At 48.3% G+C, this 20,166-nt stretch overlaps 1 protein-coding gene across 2 annotated transcripts in view; it reads left to right on the top strand.

The window, feature by feature from the left end:
- LOC147638140 (uncharacterized) overlaps window positions 1–20,166 on the top strand; it is a 101,415-nt gene that overhangs the window by 7,282 nt on the left and 73,967 nt on the right. The window lies entirely within an intron of this gene.

Here is a 20,166-nt window from a genome sequence, read left to right as displayed (position 1 = left end):
TCAATTAGTTAAAGAGAAAACAGCTAGAAAGGCCAAGTACAAACACGAAGGGCTAGATACAGACTTGCCTCATATAAGGGCAGGGAACATATAATCAAAGGGGAAGAGATGCTTCTCCTCCAGCTGGCTGCTCTGTGAGGAGAAGGCTATCTCATACATGGGGAGGGGGGAAACAACCATACAGGTGGTCTGTAATGCCAAATGGGGTCACCGCCTCTATCTGTGAGGAAAGGTCCAGGCCTCCAAAGTCTCAGGAAGGCTTCCTGCCGCTTCCGCATGCGGTCGGAACCTCCCTGCAGCTTCCCCCACTGACCACGGAGGGTGTGAATGATGTTGAGCCATATGCTCTTGATGGTCTCAACCGGCGGAGTGTGGGTACCCTCGATGGCCTCGCTGCATCTAGCACGCCAGATGTGCCAGGCTGCTATACTATTGCAAATATCCCATCTCTGTCATGAGCCTGGTTGCCAATCACCTGTCGGTGGGGTTGTGACTGCCAGCCAAGTACTGCCTGCCAAACTCGTGTGTGCCATGAGCCTAAGAAAGAGAGTGATCTTCCTCGGCCGATAGCTGTCCCAAAGCCTCTTCCAAAAATCTGAAAGGAAGCGCTGTGATAGGCCCTGAGACTGCCGGTGTGCGGCTGCTGACGGCGTGCCATCTATCTAGGACATCTGGATCCTGCGGCCAAGCCACTGTATATGCAAAGAAGGGGGCATCCAGAGTCTCCTCCCAAGCTGCGGGATCATGCCAAGTCCACTCTCCAAGGTCCCACTGCAGTCGTGTAAGGGGTTGGCTCTCCCAAATCCACAGCCGCCATAGTCTCTCCTTGGCCACCTTGGCCGGTGCTGGATCTATGTGCCATTCCTGACACCTGTGCGTGAAAACCAATCACCCTCACCCTCTGCAAGGTGCAACCTCTGGAATCCTCCAAGGGGTGCTTTGATCTCTCTAGTCTGCCATGATATCCAATAGAAAAAGTGAGCAGACCACTGTCCTCATCTGCTCCATGAACCGCCACAAGGATATCGTGTGTGGTAAACACACACAGCCATGTCGGGGGGGTCGGGTCGGAAATAGGACTCAGCCACTCCTGAGAAATAGCTGAGTCAATGTCGATGCTGAGCCTGTCTCTACCCTGGATCCCTGTCAGGCCTCTCTCCTGCTCCTCCTGAGGTAACTGCCTATGTGCAATCCAATCTTCGAGAGACCTGGCTGGTCCCATGCTCAAGGCACCCCAAGATATATGCGGTCGGGCCCCTAACAATGGCCACTGGGTAAACGGATTAGGGGGTTCCAGACCAAAGGCTGTTGAAGTTGCTCCTCTGAGGCCATTGGAACAATCTGTTTGAGGGCTAGCCTAAGATGATCCCAAGCACGAAGTAGACTGGCTGCGAATCTGTCCTCAAAGGTAGGGCTAAAACCTCGGGCACACATCTCTGTGAAGATCCATCTAGTACTTTGTGGCCATGGGCCTCCAAAGCTTGGAGTGCGGGTTGAAGTCCGGGCCAAGAGGAAATCCTTCCAAGGCTCACCGCCGGGTAGGAGTCCTCTGACAATCAACTTGCCCGGCAGGGCATGACTCTGTATAGCGGGATCTATGAAGCCAAGCCCCCCTCTGCTACGTGGCTGAATGATCACTCTTCAGGCCACCTTGGCCTTGGCTGGCCTCCCATCACTTCCGACCCACAAGAAGTTCCTAATCAAACGCTGTACCTGGCCAAGACATGCCCTAGAAAAAGCCCAGCACGAAGTGATGTACCACATGGTGGCAAGCAGTACCTGGTTCGCCACCACCATTCTCCCTGCTAGGGATAGCCTCGTCGAGCTCGAGTATAAAAGCTTCTTCCGAATACTCAGAAGCAGCAGAGTGAGCTGCTGCTCGGGAGAGATATCAATGCCAACAGAGGTAGCGGTTTGCAGGATCCATTCGCACTCCATCTTTGGACACAATATGCCCAAGGTAATGTATCTGTGACAAGAACACACTCTTCTTTTCATTTATGAAGAGGGGCAGCAGGGCTAAGATGATCTCATGATTTCTCGTAGGCGCCTGGCCTCTGCTCTTTGTGATATTAGCAACTTTTATCACATGTGTGCCTTTTCTAAGAGGCAAGAGGCCAAGGACTTTTAGACGTAGACTAGCTGCCTTATAGTGAGAGCACGAGAAACATCCTCATGCTCATTGGGTTGGAGACTCTTTGTGTAGTGTTAGGGTAGAGCTTCATCACTCTCTTGAGCAGCGTGCGGAGTAGTGCTACCATGCTCAAGAATCCTTTTGGACCCAAATGGGTGGCAGATGCAACAAGCACTTCTTTGCTACTCACGGCCCATCTCATGCTAGAGATAGTGTCAGGCAGCTATGAGATTCACATGGCACTCTTCATTGAGATCCTCTTATGGTTAGACAGATTGCTACTGATTTCTATTGCCAACTTCTCAACGTTGAGTCTCACTTTGACTTGAGACATAGGGCACATAGAAAGGTTTGGAATGCAGTGCCACATTTGATTACTGAGGAGATGTGTGCTGTTCTGGATGCCCCTTTTTCTATGCAGGAGTTCAGTCATGCTCTTCATGCCTTACCTCATGGTAAGTGTCTAGGGGAGGATGGTCTCTCCCTTGTTTTTTCATTACTTTTTGGGACGAGATTGGAGCAGAGATCACATCGGCTCTCCAGGAGATGTGGGACACATGTTCTATGCCTGCTTCTGTCACTGAGGGGCTTATCTTCCTTATCCCTAAGAGTGGGGACCTATCACCTTACTTGGGACTGTATATAAGATTCTTGCTAAGGCAATGAGCATTAGATTGCAACCAATTTTGCAGGATGTCATCATGATACTTAGACTGGATTCTTACACGGAAGGAGCATCTTTGATAACATTTTCTTGTTTTGGGAGGCCGTGGAATGGGCCAAAGCCTTTAGCCATTCCGCTTTTGGATTTTGAGAAGGCTTATGATAGAGTGGATTGGGACTTCCTTGAGGGTACTCTTAGCCATATGGGTTTCTCTCAAAGATGGATCAGGGGAGTTTCATGCATGTATTGTGATGCCTAGAGTAGTGTGCTCGCTTGCGGTGATAGAGGTGAGTGGTTTGAGATCTCTCGCTCAGTATGACAGGGATGCCCTTTAGCCCCATTATTATATATCATAGTTGCAGAGGCCATGAGTATCTTCTTCCGCTCCAATGCTGGTATTTCTGGATTGAGGTTGCCACTTCGTAGTCAGGAGGAGCTGGTTGACTCTGAGTTAGCTGATGTTACATCCATGTTCTTGGAGGCCTCACACATATGTTTATGTTCCTTTTGTGTGTCACTGGAAGAGTTTTGTTTGGCAGTAGGGGCCCTCATTAATTAGTAGGGGCCTTCATTAATTGGCACAAATCTGTTGGTTTTTGGATTAGCTACTCACCAAGAGTTGCTTGGGGTGCAGAGCTTGGTTTTACTTGGATCAGTAGAGGATGCATTGCTAGATATTTGGGATGCCAGGTTGGGGTTGATATTTCTCCTACAGAGTAGTTTGCTCCAGTACTTATGAGTATTCGAAAGAAGCTTCTTCGTTGGAGCTCTAGGAGATTGGATTTAGCCTCGAGAGCATTGGTGGCTAATCAGGTATTGCTTGCCTCGGCTTGGTTTATTGCCTCTTGTTGGTGCTTTTCTCGTGCGTGCATTGGTCAGTTGCAGAGGTTGATTTGCAATTTTCTTTGGTCAGGTTTGGACGGCACCCCTGTGTCACGTGCATCCCGCACTTGGATGCCACGTGGACATTCTGTACAGTAGGTGCAGGACCTGGGATGGTGAACTGGTCCCATGTGAGCCCAGTCCGGGACGAGTCAGCCAGGGATCCATCTCAGTCGTCCGAGGTCAGGTGTGCATTGTCCTGCACATGAGTCCAAGGTCAGGTGTGCATTGTCCTGCACATGAAGCAGTGCCAGTCCGCGCTGTGAGTCTCCCTCTGGAATGATGTCAGATGTGCTGAGTATCTGGTTTGCAACTGGATGCCAGGCATCTGTAGGCATGTAGTTTGCATGTAGAGATGGGGTCAGCCCATAGGGCTACCCCAGGACAAGGGTTTGCATGTGCATACTTAGATGGGCATGGGGGAGGTGTAGAACCACCCCCAAGGGGCCAGGAGGGCCCAAGACTTTGCCCACCAGCCAAGGCAAGGGCTGGAGGGGCAGTCGGCCAGCTCCAGAGCCTCTGGACAGGCAGCCGACAGAGGGTAAAGACCCTAGAACAGAAGGCGGCCAGGTGTAGGGGCAGTCCCCACACCTCTGCGTTGAATGCCCAGCAGCCAGGGTGCTGTCCCCGGGTCATGCGCAGGCTGGACAGGGGCTAAACCAGTGAGAAAACACTTTATTAAAGTGTGAACACATTTTATTACAAGACTCAGTCGTGGGGCTGTTATGAGCAGGCCGACTGGATGATAGGAGGGGTATAAAAGCCCAAGTCATAATTCATTTCATCCATCTCATAATTCACCAAGAGCCTCAAGCATTCAAGGGCCAGGACAGCCAAGGGTTTGCTAAAGCTAAGGGGTGAAGGACTGAAGGTCAAGGGCAGGTTTTCCAGCCAAGAAAAGGTCAAGTACTTTGTATTTGTTTCAGATTTACATCATTCTAATAAAGCAAATACACCATCCGTGGTGGGGGCCCTACAGAGGGTAATTGGGACCCAATACTGTGTCCTTCTCCATCTCCCCCTTCTCTCTCTATTTTCTGCACATCGTCTTTCAGTTTTGTGCGTTAATTCCGTCGCGAAAAGAGTGCTGTTTTCTGAGTTTTGAAGTACCGATCCTTCTCCGAAGCTTCCGCATATTACAGTGGTATCAGAGCCTACTTCAAGGACGAAGATTCAGCAAAGAAAACCAGAAATTTTTTTCGCTCGTGTGGTTGGTTTTTAGACGCCGGTGGACTACCCTTTTCGGAGTGACTCCTGTCCCTCGAAGGACGGTTGGTTTTTAGCCTCCGGAAGCCTCCGGAAGTCTCCCACACAGATAGTGGATGGTCAGATTGCGTTCCGGAAAGGAACTGCATATTCCCGCTATGGCGAGCTTTGGCGACGAGAGAGAACCAGAACCATGGGACCAGAGTGCACCAGGCAGCCCAGCTAGGGCACCCGGCTTGAGTGTACAAGACATGTTCCAGCAGATGATGCGAGCAATCGCAGACCAGACAACCAAGTTGGACGAGCAGAAGGCGCGGATTTTGGCTCTGGAGGAGCGTTCTCGCTCTCCAGCGTCGCGTTTTCCATCTCCTCCTCCCTCTCCTTCCGTACCCTAGATACCAGATCCTCGTCACAGGGACCCTCTCGAGGGGTCACAGCAGCAGTCAAGCTCCTTGCTTGAGATGCAGATACGGGCATTGGAGATTCGACAACGAGAAGACGAAGCCATGCGACGAGTGGAACACGAGCGTTACCTCCGAGCTTTGGACGCCAGATTGACACCGGCGGCGCCCTCGAATCATTTTCCCGAGAAAATGAATTTCAGTAAGTATAATGGTAAACTCGATCCCACTACTCTGTATTCATGGTTACATCAATTTGAAGCTTACTTTGCCGCAGTTAGGAAATCAGATATTGACAAAGTGATCTTAGCCAGTTGGTATTTGGAAGGTGAGGCCATTCCTTGGTGGACTCAGTGGGCTCATGCCCACACCAGATCAGGTATGGCAGCTTATGGGTGGGACGAGTTCGTCCGTGACCTTAAGCAGCGGTTTTTACCGCCCCACTACCTTGAGCGACTCGAAGACGAGTTCAGGGGTGCGCGTCAGAATGCGCAACCAGTCCTTCAGTTTGCCAATAGAATTTCGACCTTGTGTCTACAATTAGGCTTATCTGATGCGGACAAGAAAGGGCAGTTTTTGTATGGCCTGGACACGCATATCCAATGGGAGGTGCGTATGTTTAGACCAGCCACCTTTGAGGACGCACTCTCGCTTGCGCAGAGTGCAGAAATGAAACACAATGGTGGCAAGCCCAAGACTTCCCAGCCGGCTTCTCCCAAGGTTAACGCTTCGGGGGGCAAAAGCCAGAACCAGACGGGGTCTTCCCCAGGACAGAGCCCGGGAGCCTCTGGCTCCAAGAACTCGAACAATGCGTCTAAGCTTACTCCAGACCAGAAAGCAGAGGCAGGCAAGACAGGTGGCAAGTTGAGTGCTGAGGAGCTTGCTCAGTACAGGAAGGAGGGTAGATGTTACTTTTGTCACACAAAAGGACATACTTCTCGGGATTGTCCGAAGAAGCCTCCAAAGCCCGCCGCCGCCTCCACAGCTTCCGTGGTGAGCACAGCTCCCACACAGACCCCAGTGGCTACCCCTAGTTCTTCAACCCCCGGTGCTTCAGTTGGAGCAATTATTAGCCGGGAGCTCGAAGATAAGCAGAAGGGCGCCCATGACCAGGAGTATGAGCGCAACGAATTGCTCAAGTCCTTTGGCTACATAGGTGGCCAGAGAGTCGTTGTCTTGTTTGACAGCGGCAGTACGGAGGATGTGATCACGGAAGAGGCCGCTAGGCGTGCCCGTTTCGAGCTCACTCCGGTGGACAAACAAGTTGAGGGTTTTAGCACAGGTATGACTACGAGCGTCAAGTATGAAGCTCTAGGTGCTAAGTTAGTCATTCAGGGCATAGAGTTTGTGCGTGACTTTATGGTTGCCCCTCTTGTAGGAGCAGACATAATTTTGGGTATCCAGTGGTTTCACAAGTTTCTTCCTGATGTCAAGTGGGACAAGCACACGTTCCAGATTGATCGGAATGTGTCAAACACCCCTGTGACCATTAAGTGTGAGCCAGGTATTCCAAACTTTCCGCTCATAAGCCACTTGCAGGCTAAGCGAGCAGTCAGGAAAGGCGCACAGTGTGCGATGATTTACATCCAGACAGCCCAGACGGTGGCCAGTGCTTCCGAGAAGTACTCGGTTCTCCATGATAAGTTCCAGAAGATTTTTCTTCGGGACAGTCTCCCTCCCCAGCTTCCCCCGTCCAGACCGGAGGATCACAAAATTGATCTCCTCCCAGGCTCGGAACCCCCGAGCAAGTTTCCGTATCGCCTTTCTAAGGCAATGGAATCGGAGTTGGACCGCCAACTCCAAGAATTGTTGCAAGCTGGCTTCATCCGCCCCAGCGTGTCGCCGTTTGCAGCACCGATCTTATTTGTCAAGAAGAAAGATGGGTCTTCTCGGTTGTGTGTCGATTATCGTGCACTCAACAAGCTGACTATCAAGAGCAGATTCCCGATGCCTCGAATTGACTATATTCTCGAGAGGCTAAATGGAGCTAAGGTGTTCTCTAAATTGGATTTAAAGAGTGGGTACCACCAGGTTCGGATTGTTGAGGGGGACATCCCCAAGACAGCTTTCCGTACAGAACGGGCCCACTATGAATTTGTGGTCATGCCATTTGGTTTGACGAACGCCCCAGCTACATTTAACCGCATGATGATGCGTATTTTCCGGGAGTTGATTGGAGTGTGTGTTCATATTTTTGGACGACATACTCATATTTTCAGCTACAGTTGAGCAGCATGACATTGATGTGGAGAAAGTCCTTAGGTTGCTGGAAAGCAACGAGCTCTATGTCAATGAAAAGAAGTCAGAATTTTATCTGTTCCAGGTACATTACTTGGGATATATAATCAGTGCCGAAGGCATTCGACTTGATCCGGCTAAAGTGGCCGAGATTGTTAACTGGGAAGTACCTCAGACTGCTTATGACATTAGATCATTTGTGGGTATATGCCAGGCATATTCCACCCACATTGACAAGTTTTCCGATCTCTCGGCAGACCTCACCGATCTGCTAAAGGGAGTGAAAACAAGGAGGCAAAAGATTCGAATGACTCCACGAGCGTTGGAGGCATTCCAGAACCTCAAGGTGGCTTTGTCGGAAGCGCCTTGTTTAGCCCTTGCCTCGTGGGACGAACCATTTCAGGTGATCACCGATGCGAGTAACATCGCAATTGGAGGTGTATTGCAACAGAATGGTCATCCAGTAGCTTACATGTCTCGTAAGTTACTGCCCGCCGAAAAGAATTACTCAGTCTATGATCGTGAACTCCTAGCAATCATTCAGGCCTTGAAACATTGGAAACATTTCTTGTATGGCCGTGACTTCGAGGTTCGCACTGACCATCAGGCATTGCGCTGGATTCAGACGATGCCAAGTGCACAGTGGAGTGATCGACAGCACCGCTGGAGTCAGATATTCCAGCAGTTCGGTGGTATGATTGAGTACCTTCCAGGAAAGGCCAATCCAGTGGCCGATGCTTTGAGCAGGAAGGGACAAGTATCGGCGATTCAGACCACTAGACTGGACCTTGTTGGTACAGGACTAGAAGACATGAAGCACACGTACTCGGATTCTGAGGAATTCGGTACACAGTGGGAACAGGCATTGGATGCCACAGGACCATGCCATTATCTGATACGCGATGGTTGGCTTTACTACAAAGGCCGACTGTGTGTCATGAAATCATTCCGGGCAACTCTTCTCCATGATGCCCATGACGCCATTACAGGTGGTCATAGGGGCATGAATTCGACTCTGGAGAAGTTAGAACGGCAATACTATTGGCCAAAGATGAGGCGTGATGTGTTTACTTATGTACAACGCTGTGACATTTGTCAAAAGGTGAAAGCTCCTCGTGGAAAGAAGATAGGGTTGTTACAGCCTTTGCCAATTCCTGAGGGTCCTTTCCAAGACATTTCGATGGACTTTGTCACAAATCTGCCTCCCAGTCCGAGTAAGCGTAATACACAGTGTTTGACTATTGTTGACAGGTTCAGCAAATTTGTGATGCTTATTCCTTGCAGGGCCAATGTAACCGCCGAGGATGTTGCCCAGCTATTCATTCGGCATTGGTACCCGATTGGTGGGATTCCTAGGACCATAGTGTCAGACCGAGATGCCAAGTTCACCAGTCATTTTTGGAGGGCATTGTTTGATAATTTTGGTACTAAGTTGAATTTTTCCAGTGCATTCCACCCACAGACAGATGGCCAGACAGAGATATACAACCAGTTGGCCTTTGATGTGCTGAAGTGTTATGTCCACGATCAGCAAGGTAAGTGGGAATCGTTTTTGCCTTTAGTTCAAGCTGTTCTGAATGACTCTTTTTCTTCAGCTATTGGCAGGACTCCATATGAGGCAGCGTTTGGAAGGCCTTTCCAGTCGTTGTTAACCAGGACGTCGTCTTCAGTACCGGAGGCGAACAGAGTGACGGAGTCTTACCAGGAGATACTAGAGTCCGTCAAAGACAGATTGGCTAAAGCGCAAGAGGCCTACACTCGACAGGCCAATAAAGACCGAAGGGACATGAAGTTTTCGGAAGGAGATTGGGTATATCTTCGGATTATGAAGCAAAGATTAAAGCAGGTGGGCAAGCGATGCCCAAAGTTGTCTTTCAGGAGCTTCGGACCATTCCCCATCCGGAAAAAGATTAATGAGGTGTCTATGCAGTTAAAGCTACCTCCGAGTTGGACTATGCACGATGTATTTCATGTCAGTTGGTTAAAGCCATATGCAGGTCCACCCCCTTCAGAGGTCAAAGACGAAGCGGAACCAGACATCATTGATGAAGCTGAGGTAATGGTTCCAGAACAGATCCTTCTGCACCGTTTCAAGCATGGCTCAGGCCGAAGACTACGACAGTTCCTCACGAAGTTTCAAGACCGAGGAACTCATGAAGCGGTATGGCTCGACAAGGAATTCTTCGAAGACTATCCGGCTTTATTGACGGATTATTTGGAGGCTATGCAGCTTCCGTCAAGTTAAGTAGAAGGGGATGTCACGTGCATCCCGCACTTGGATGCCACGTGGACATTCTGTACAGTAGGTGCAGGACCTGGGATGGTGAACTGGTCCCATGTGAGCCCAGTCCGGGACGAGTCAGCCAGGGATCCATCTCAGTCGTCCGAGGTCAGGTGTGCATTGTCCTGCACATGAGTCCAAGGTCAGGTGTGCATTGTCCTGCACATGAAGCAGTGCCAGTCCGCGCTGTGAGTCTCCCTCTGGAATGATGTCAGATGTGCTGAGTATCTGGTTTGCAACTGGATGCCAGGCATCTGTAGGCATGTAGTTTGCATGTAGAGATGGGGTCAGCCCATAGGGCTACCCCAGGACAAGGGTTTGCATGTGCATACTTAGATGGGCATGGGGGAGGTGTAGAACCACCCCCAAGGGGCCAGGAGGGCCCAAGACTTTGCCCACCAGCCAAGGCAAGGGCTGGAGGGGCAGTCGGCCAGCTCCAGAGCCTCTGGACAGGCAGCCGACAGAGGGTAAAGACCCTAGAACAGAAGGCGGCCAGGTGTAGGGGCAGTCCCCACACCTCTGCGTTGAATGCCCAGCAGCCAGGGTGCTGTCCCAGGGTCATGCGCAGGCTGGACAGGGGCTAAACCAGTGAGAAAACACTTTATTAAAGTGTGAACACATTTTATTACAAGACTCAGTCGTGGGGCTGTTATGAGCAGGCCGACTGGATGATAGGAGGGGTATAAAAGCCCAAGTCATAATTCATTTCATCCATCTCATAATTCACCAAGAGCCTCAAGCATTCAAGGGCCAGGACAGCCAAGGGTTTGCTAAAGCTAAGGGGTGAAGGACTGAAGGTCAAGGGCAGGTTTTCCAGCCAAGAAAAGGTCAAGTACTTTGTATTTGTTTCAGATTTACATCATTCTAATAAAGCAAATACACCATCCGTGGTGGGGGCCCTACAGAGGGTAATTGGGACCCAATACTGTGTCCTTCTCCATCTCCCCCTTCTCTCTCTATTTTCTGCACATCGTCTTTCAGTTTTGTGCGTTAATTCCGTCGCGAAAAGAGTGCTGTTTTCTGAGTTTTGAAGTACCGATCCTTCTCCGAAGCTTCCGCATATTACACCCTGAACATGTGCCAGGGTAGCTTGGCTCACAATTATTCAGCCCAAACGACAGGAGGGGCTGAATATTATTGATCCGGATGTTAAGTGCAGGGCGTTGCTTTGAAAACTTGTGGTTAGAGGTTTCCTACCAAGCACTGAGCCTTGAAAGGATTTTTTCTTATCTCAGATTTTCGGATGTACACCCTGTGTTGGGAGAGATTGGTTGCCCACCACATGGTTTTTGTTCACGGGGGCAGATATCATTGCACTATCTTTCCCTCTTATTGTAGCCATTGTCAGAGCACGAAGAAGCATGAGACCATTCATGCGACGGAGGCTTCCTAGGTCTTTGGATGAGGCTGACCAACAACCTATTATGTGGAATGAGTTCATTAGGGACGAGGTCGGTTGGCCACTTGGTGCATCTTGTTATATGCAGTGGTCAGGATGGGAGAGATGTACATATACAGTTCTTGCTTGGAAGACCTTTAAGAGTCTTTTGGTGGATCGGAGAGCTGTATCCATTCCGCATCTTAGGGACTCTCACATACATATTGATCAGATTGATAAAGCTATACCACATGAGTGGCTCTTTGGGACCTTTCACGGAGATTATCATTCGAGATGGCTAGGAGTTTTTTCTAGGATAGACGTGTAGGTTATTTCTCTCCCGGGTCAGGAGGCTATAGATTGCATCATCTATTCTATCATGCTTGGATGGAGATTGAGGAGATGTAGCATGGAGATGCCTACAGATTGCATCATCTATTCTATCATATCTGGATGGAGATTGAGGAGATGTAGCATGGAGGGGATCGTCCCAGATACGAGGCTTAGTTCAGTGAGGATTGTTGGTCGCTCGGGGAAGCACTGGTTCATTGATCCTTCTCCTCAGATAGTGACTCATGGCTCTTGGTGTTTGTGGTTTTATGGTGGCAGTCCTATCAGATATCTTTAGTGGGATCCTGGTGAGTGGGAGTGGATTGATGCCTCCGATCCATTGAAAAGCCTTCCTTTTTTTAGTTTCATGGTCCGGAATGCCAGGCTTCTCATCACTCGACAAATGCATAGGATCCCTACTCATTGGGAGAGCTATGACATCACTCCAGTGATACAATGCAAATATTGGCATAGGCTTTGGCACTCATACAGAAGAAGCCAAATCTCTCATTTCTTTTGGTTATTTTTACATGGTGGTCTCTCCACCAATTAGTGGAGATCGGTTTTCGGTATAGCATCTACCTGTCTGAGATGTTTGGCAGATTCTAAGGCTGTACAAACATTGTTTATGGGGGTGCAGCACTCCACATCGTATTTGGGGTTCTATAGCCCAACTTATGGGAAAATTGAGTGGCCGCGCCATGTATGTTACTTGGGGGACTGTTGCTTGGCTTTCCTAGTCTAGTCTGCAACTTTTCTACGAGGGCAGTGATACAGACACTGCTATTTTCATTCATAGAGGTATTGCCCAGTAGGATGTCATTCACTCACATTATACACCCCCGAGATAGAGGATTGACACCAATTGGGAGATTGTTGCCAGTAGTATAGCATGGTAGATTTGGAGAGCAAGATACATGGAGGCTATTGAGAGTGTCTAGATTTTTGAGTCTCAGTGCATTAGCAGTATATGGGGTGATATTATCCATACTCTCAGGCTCGTATTCATGAAAAAAAGAAGAAACTCTATAATCCACACGCATACAAAAAGATCCATCCTTTTTTTGAACCAAGAGGATGGGAGGACAATATGGGGAAGAGCTTGGTTGAACCAAACCCTTCTCAAGAAGCTCATTTACTTGCTTCTCTTTGGGATGCACTCACACGATGGGCTGGTCTATTAGGTGGTGAGCTACCCGACTCAAGATCAATACGATGATCTTTTGGTCATACGGATGGCAACTCATCAGCAAAACAATCATTGTACTCTTACAAAAATTTGAGCCTATCATTACTAAGACTATTTACATGCACATTATTTTCTTCAACATGATCCCGTACAAAAATCAAGTATGCAAAAACACTCTTTTTCATTACTTTCTTAATTTGTACATGAGATACAATGGGGATAATATCACCCTCTTCACTAGCATCAATCACATGCTCTCAGCCTTTATGCATGAAGGTGATTCTGTTGGTCTTGTAAGCCTTGCATGGATCAATGCACGTGTGCCAAGGCTTTCCAAGCAATACATCACAACCATTCAAAGGCATTACAAGAAAGTTTTCATGATCCACGTAGCCTTGAATGTGTGTGTGCAACTTGCCAATAATAGACATAACATGTACTTCTGTACCAACAAAGGTAGTCTCTGATTCAATTTGAGGACCCAATGTCCCCGACTTCAATACCCAAAGCAGTTGCCATCTATGTAGATATGAAGTTTTCAGCCACACAATCATCAAACATGAACAAAGCGGACATTTGACCCCAAGCTTTACATGTAACCCTATTTTTGCTATCATGTGAAGCATTGCCTGCACATTGGGAACCATATGCACATTGGGCTTTGATCATTCACATTATCATGCTTCTTCTTGTTTGGGCATGCATTTGCAATATGCTCAGTGCTACTGTAACTTGGTTGAACACATGCTAGTCAACACACTTAAATACACCAAGATTTAATGGACAACATGCTCAATACAAGAAGTAATTTGCTGAATTGGCAAGAGACGCACAATGAGACGGAACGGCCTCCCTCAAATAAAGTATATTGATCTTGGGAGAATCAAGTACATAGTGTCATGGGCATTTCTGACCAGATTTCCATACCAATGCGTATGAACACAGTATTGCAAACAATGTGGTTGTCAGTGTAAACTTGCAACTCACGCTACCCTCTCAAGTGCCCATGTTCCCTACCATCTGTTCCCTACCATCTGTTCTCTATTGTTCCACCCACCAACACATGGTAGCAACAATCTGCAAGAGAGCACTTAGGACAATAGAACACTACACAGGGTATGTGATCTTGTAATCCGGTTCCTCCCTCCTGCTACTTGCTTCCATATTTAAGCATAAAAGCTTACCAATTGTAAGTAGAGTCGATGATAGCGGAAGTCTTCGTGATGGAAGTGCTTGGCGTGTTGAAATCTTTGTTTTGTCGCAATCCTTTACGATAAAAGTCTTCAAGAGGATGAAGGGAACCTTGGGAAAGCTTCCCCTATGGTTCAGCTTGAGAAAGGAAGGCTGAAATTAGGGTTTTCAACAAAAGACCAGAAATTACAACAAGAAAGAGAGCTGTTTTACTGAATTTCAGTCATTGGGAGTGTGTAGGAGAGTGAATTGCACCCGGAAACACACTTGGAAGCTTGGGAAACACCCTAGCAAGTTTGGATATGGAGTTGGGAAGAAGAAAGTGCCGAAAATACAGCCCAAGAGGCCTCATGAAGGAGGCGCCTACTTCTAGAGAGAGGGAAGAGTGAGGTGGTGAGTTGTCCACTCTAGGTGTCATGTAGATGCTATGTGGTGCAAGCTAGAACGGACACATGGCTGGTTACTTCCTTTGTACAAAGGAACTGGTTACCCCCTTTGTACAAAGGGGATAAGGTCTGGGCGGTGGACATTGGGTTTTGTCCACCTCGGGACATCAGTGTGTGTGAACACCGGGTTGGTCATAATTTAAAAGTGAGATTTGGTCGCCCAAAACTTAATGAAGTGTGTACACACTCACTTATAAATTAGTGCTAATTCCTAAGACTAGGTTTATGACCAATATTTTTCACCTGTCACATGCCACATAACCATGTTAGCATACAGTTTCATATGCAAGGTTCACGGGCGGGCGTCCCCTTACCCGGAACTACACATTGGTCAAGCAAGCATGAAAATAGCATGCAATTTCAATTGCAAGCAAGCACATAAAGATGCTATGCAATGCAACATTGGTATGGCCAATCCCCGTTCATGAGACTATACCAAAATAGTGAGACTATACCAAAATAGACGTGCTCCAGGCAAGTACACGAGGTACCAGACCCAATGAAACACCAATCCAACAAGCATTTCCAGGCATGTACACAGGCAGAAGTCCCAACGGAAAGCCAAGTCCACAGTATCACATGAGTGGCATCAATCCCCAGCATATACAACTGCCATGGACACCAGTCCAATGTACATACATGATGAGAAAGCACGGGTGGATCAATTGGGTGGCCAAATGGTGACAGCTACCACAAGTAAAGGATTTCGCCTCGCTCATATATTGCTTTTTCTGCTCTGTAGTGAGACCATAGTCTTTCACTTGGAAGGGACTCTTCTTGGTAGGCCTATTTTCAGCCTTTGGACCATTTTTATCCTGGTTTTGGTTCTTTCTAGGTGGCTGTTCACTATTTTGTAGGTTTTGGACAGCCCTCTCTTTGCCTTAGAATGAGGGTTTAGCCTTATTGGACTGACTCAACTTGAGTTCCAATGGCTCGGTGGCAGTGGTGGCTGTGATTAGTTGCTGTAAGGTGTGACCAACAGACATTTGTCGTCCTGTTTTATACACGGGTTGCAATCCTGATTGAAATCTTCTCTTTTTTTCCGTCTCTGGGACAGGCATAAATGGAGACACGTCCAAAAGCACTTTCCAAAACTTTTGCACATGCATTCACCGCTTCCCTCTCATTCTACTTCACCCAATCCCACTTCGTTGTTATCTCATTTAATGCATTGGGAGACAAGAAATGGAGAGAGAACCTCTCCTTGAACTCTTCCCATGATCTAACAGGATTTGGTGAGAGCTTCTCAGTAAGCTACCAATGAGCTGTAGTAGTACCTTTCATGATGCCGGAACATCGATTTCTGAGTGAAATCCTCATCACTAAAAGCAATATCAAACTGAGCAATAAAAGCAAGTGCCTTTGATGCATCATATTTCCCATGATATGTATCAAACTTGACAGATTTAGTAGCCCATGTTGCATGTGTTGTGCATGCACATTTTCAGCCAACAATGGCATTTGATGTAATATGCGGAAGCTTCGGAGAAGGATCGGTACTTCAAAACTCAGAAAACAGCACTCTTTTCGCGACGGAATTAACGCACAAAACTGAAAGACGATGTGCAGAAAATAGAGAGAGAAGGGGGAGATGGAGAAGGACACAGTATTGGGTCCCAATTACCCTCTGTAGGGCCCCCACCACGGATGGTGTATTTGCTTTATTTGAATGATGTAAATCTGAAAACAAATACAAAGTACTTGACCTTTTCTTGGCTGGAAAACCTGCCCTTGACCTTCAGTCCTTCACCCCTTAGCTTTAGCAAACCCTTGGCTGTCCTGGCCCTTGAATGCTTGAGGCTCTTGGTGAATTATGAGATGAATAATGGGATTATGGGCTGGGGTATTTATACCCCTCCCTTCATGCAGTCGGCTGGTTTCAGGAAGCACCCACGACTGAGTTTCATCATTAAATTGTGTTCACACTTTAATAAAGTGTTTTCACACTTGTTTAGACCCTGTCCAGCCTGCGCATGACTCTGGGCAGCACCCTGGCTGCTGGACATGCTGCGCAGAGGTGTGGGACTGCCCCCCACACCTGGCCGCCTGCTGTTCTAGGGTTTTACCCTCTGTCGGCTGCCTGTCCAGAGGCTCTGGAGCTGGCCGACTGCCCCTCCAGCCCTTGCCCTGGGGTAGCCCTATGGGCTGGCCCCATCTCTACATGCAAACTACATGCCTACAGAGGCCTGGCATCCAGTTGCAAACCAGATACACAGCACATCTGACATCATTCCAGAGGGAGACTCACAGCGCGGACTGGCACTGCTTCATGTGCAGGACAATGCACACCTGACCTTGGACTCATGTGCAGGACAATGCACACCTGACCTCGGACGACTGAGATGGATCCCTGGCTGACTCGTCCCGGACTGGGCTCACATGGGACCAGTTCACCATCCCAGGTCCTGCACCTTCTGTACAGAAATGTCTACGTGGCATCCAAGTGCGGGATGCACGTGACATCCCCTTCTGCTTAACTTGACGGAAGCTGCATAGCCTCCAAATAATCCGTCAATAAAGCCGGATAATCTTCGAAAAAGTCTTTGTCGAGCAATACCGCTTCATGAGTTCCTCGGTCTTGAAACTTCGTGAGGAACTGTCGTAGTCTTCGGCCTGAGCCATGCTTGAAACGGTGCAGAAGGATCTGTTCTGGAACCATTACCTCAGCTTCATCAATGATGTCTGGTTCCGCTTCGTCTTTGACCTCTGAAGGGGGTGGACCTGCATATGGCTTTAACCAACTGACATGAAATACATCGTGCATAGTCCAACTCGGAGGTAGCTTTAACTGCATAGACACCTCATTAATCTTTTTCCGGATAGGGAATGGTCCGAAGCTCCTGAAAGACAACTTTGGGCATCGCTTGCCCACCTGCTTTAATCTTTGCTTCATAATCCGAAGATATACCCAATCTCCTTCCGAAAACTTCATGTCCCTTCGGTCTTTATTGGCCTGTCGAGTGTAGGCCTCTTGCGCTTTAGCCAATCTGTCTTTAACGGACTCTAGAATCTCCTGGTAAGACTCCGTCACTCTGTTCGCCTCCGGTACTGAAGACGAAGTCCTGGTTAACAACGACTGGAAAGGCCTTCCAAACGCTGCCTCATATGGAGTCCTGCCAATAGCTGAAGAAAAAGAGTCATTCAGAACAGCTTGAACTAAAGGCAAAAACGATTCCCACTTACCTTGCTGATCGTGGACATAACACTTCAGCACATCAAAGGCCAACTGGTTGTATATCTCTGTCTGGCCATCTGTCTGTGGGTGGAATGCACTGGAAAAATTCAACTTAGTACCAAAATTATCAAACAATGCCCTCCAAAAATGACTGGTAAACTTGGCATCTCGGTCTGACACTATGGTCCTAGGAATCCCACCAATCGGGTACCAATGCCGAATGAAGAGCTGGGCAACATCCCTCGGCGGTCACATTGGCCCTGCAAGGAATAAGCATCACAAATTTGCTGAACCTGTCAACAATAGTCAAACACTGTGTATTACGCTTACTCGGACTGGGAGGCAGATTTGTGACAAAGTCCATCGAAATGTCTTGGAAAGGACCCTCAGGAATTGGCAAAGGCTGTAACAACCCTATCTTCTTTCCACGAGGAGCTTTCACCTTTTGACAAATGTCACAGCGTTGTACATAAGTAAACACATCACGCCTCATCTTTGGCCAATAGTATTGCCGTTCTAACTTCTCCAGAGTCGAATTCATGCCCCTATGACCACCTGTAATGGCGTCATGGGCATCATGGAGAAGAGCTGCCCGGAATGATTTCATGACACACAGTCGGCCTTTGTAGTAAAGCCAACCATCGCGTATCAGAAAATGGCATGGTCCTGTGGCATCCAATGCCTGTTCCCACTGTGTACCGAATTCCTCGGAATCCGCGTACGTGTGCTTCATGTCTTCTAGTCCTGTACCAACAAGGTCTAGTCTAGTGGTTTGAATCGTAGATACTTGTCCCTTCCTGCTCAAAGCATCGGCCACTGGATTGGCCTTTCCTGGAAGGTACTCAATCATACCACCGAACTGCAGGAATATCTGACTCCAGCGGTGCTGTCGATCACTCCACTGTGCACTTGGCATCGTCTGAATCCAGCGCAATGCCTGATGGTCAGTGCGAACCTCGAAGTCTCGGCCATACAGGAAATGTTTCCAATGTTTCAAGGCCTGAATGACTGCTAGGAGTTCACGATCATAGACTGAGTAATTCTTTTCGGCGGGCAGTAACTTACGAGACATGTAAGCTACTGGATGACCATTCTGTTGTAATACACCTCCAATTGCGATGTTACTCGCATCGGTGATCACCTGAAATGGTTCGTCCCATGAGGCAAGGGCTAAACAAGGCGCTTCTGACAAAGCCACCTTGAGGTTCTGGAATGCCTCTAACGCTCGTGGAGTCATTCGAATCTTTTGCCTCCTTGTTTTCACTCCCTTTAGTAGATCGGTGAGGTCTGCCGAGAGATCAGAAAACTTGTCAATGTGGGTGGAATATGCCTGGCATATACCCACAAATGATCTGATGTCATAAGCAGTCTGAGGTACTTCCCAGTTAACAATCTCGGCCACTTTAGCCGGATCAAGTCGAATGCCTTCGGCATTGATTATATATCCCAAGTAATGCACCTGGAACAGATAAAATTCTGACTTCTTTTCATTGACATAGAGCTCGTTGCTTTCCAGCAACCTAAGGACTTTCTCCACATCAATGTCATGCTGCTCAACTGTAGCTGAAAATATGAGTATGTCGTCCAAAAATATGAACACACACACTCCAATCAACTCCCGGAAAATACGCATCATCATGCGGTTAAATGTAGCTGGGGCGTTCGTCAAACCAAATGGCATGACCACAAATTCATAGTGGGCCCGTTCTGTACGGAAAGCTGTCTTGGGGATGTCCCCCTCAACAATCCGAACCTGGTGGTACCCACTCTTTAAATCCAATTTAGAGAACACCTTAGCTCCATTCAGCCTCTCGAGAATATAGTCAATTCGAGGCATCGGGAATCTGCTCTTGATAGTCAGCTTGTTGAGTGCACGATAATCGACACACAACCGAGAAGACCCATCTTTCTTCTTGACAAATAAGATCGGTGCTGCAAACGGCGACACGCTGGGGCGGATGAAGCCAGCTTGCAACAATTCTTGGAGTTGGCGGTCCAACTCCGATTCCATTGCCTTAGAAAGGCGATACGGAAACTTGCTCGGGGGTTCCGAGCCTCGGAGGAGGTCAATCTTGTGATCCTCCGGTCTGGACGGGGGAAGCTGGGGAGGGAGACTGTCCCGAAGAAAAATCTTCTGGAACTTTTCATGGAGAACCGAGTACTTCTCGGAAGCACTGGCCACCGTCTGGGCTGTCTGGACGTAAATCATCGCACACTGTGCGCCTTTCCTGACTGCTCGCTTAGCCTGCAAGTGGCTTATGAGCGGAAAGTTTGGAATACCTGGCTCACACTTAATGGTCACAGGGGTGTTTGACACATTCCGATCAATCTGGAACGTGTGCTTGTCCCACTTGACATCAGGGAGAAACTTGTGAAACCACTGGATCCCCAAAATTATGTCTGCTCCTACAAGAGGGGCAACCATAAAGTCACGCACAAACTCTATGCCCTGAATGACTAACTTAGCACCTAGAGCTTCATACTTGACGCTCGTTGTCATACCTGTGCTAAAACCCTCAACTTGTTTGTCCACCGGAGTCAGCTCGAAACGGGCACGCCTAGCGGCCTCTTCCGTGATCACATCCTCCGTGCTGCCGCTGTCAAACAAGACAACGACTCTCTGGACACCTATGTAGCCAAAGGACTTGAGC

Source organism: Cibotium barometz, chromosome 5 (assembly GCF_041138505.1).
Source record: "Cibotium barometz isolate CiBa-2024 chromosome 5, ASM4113850v1, whole genome shotgun sequence".
Lineage (NCBI taxonomy): Eukaryota > Viridiplantae > Streptophyta > Polypodiopsida > Cyatheales > Cibotiaceae > Cibotium > Cibotium barometz.
This window is presented reverse-complemented; position numbering and strand designations above follow the sequence as displayed.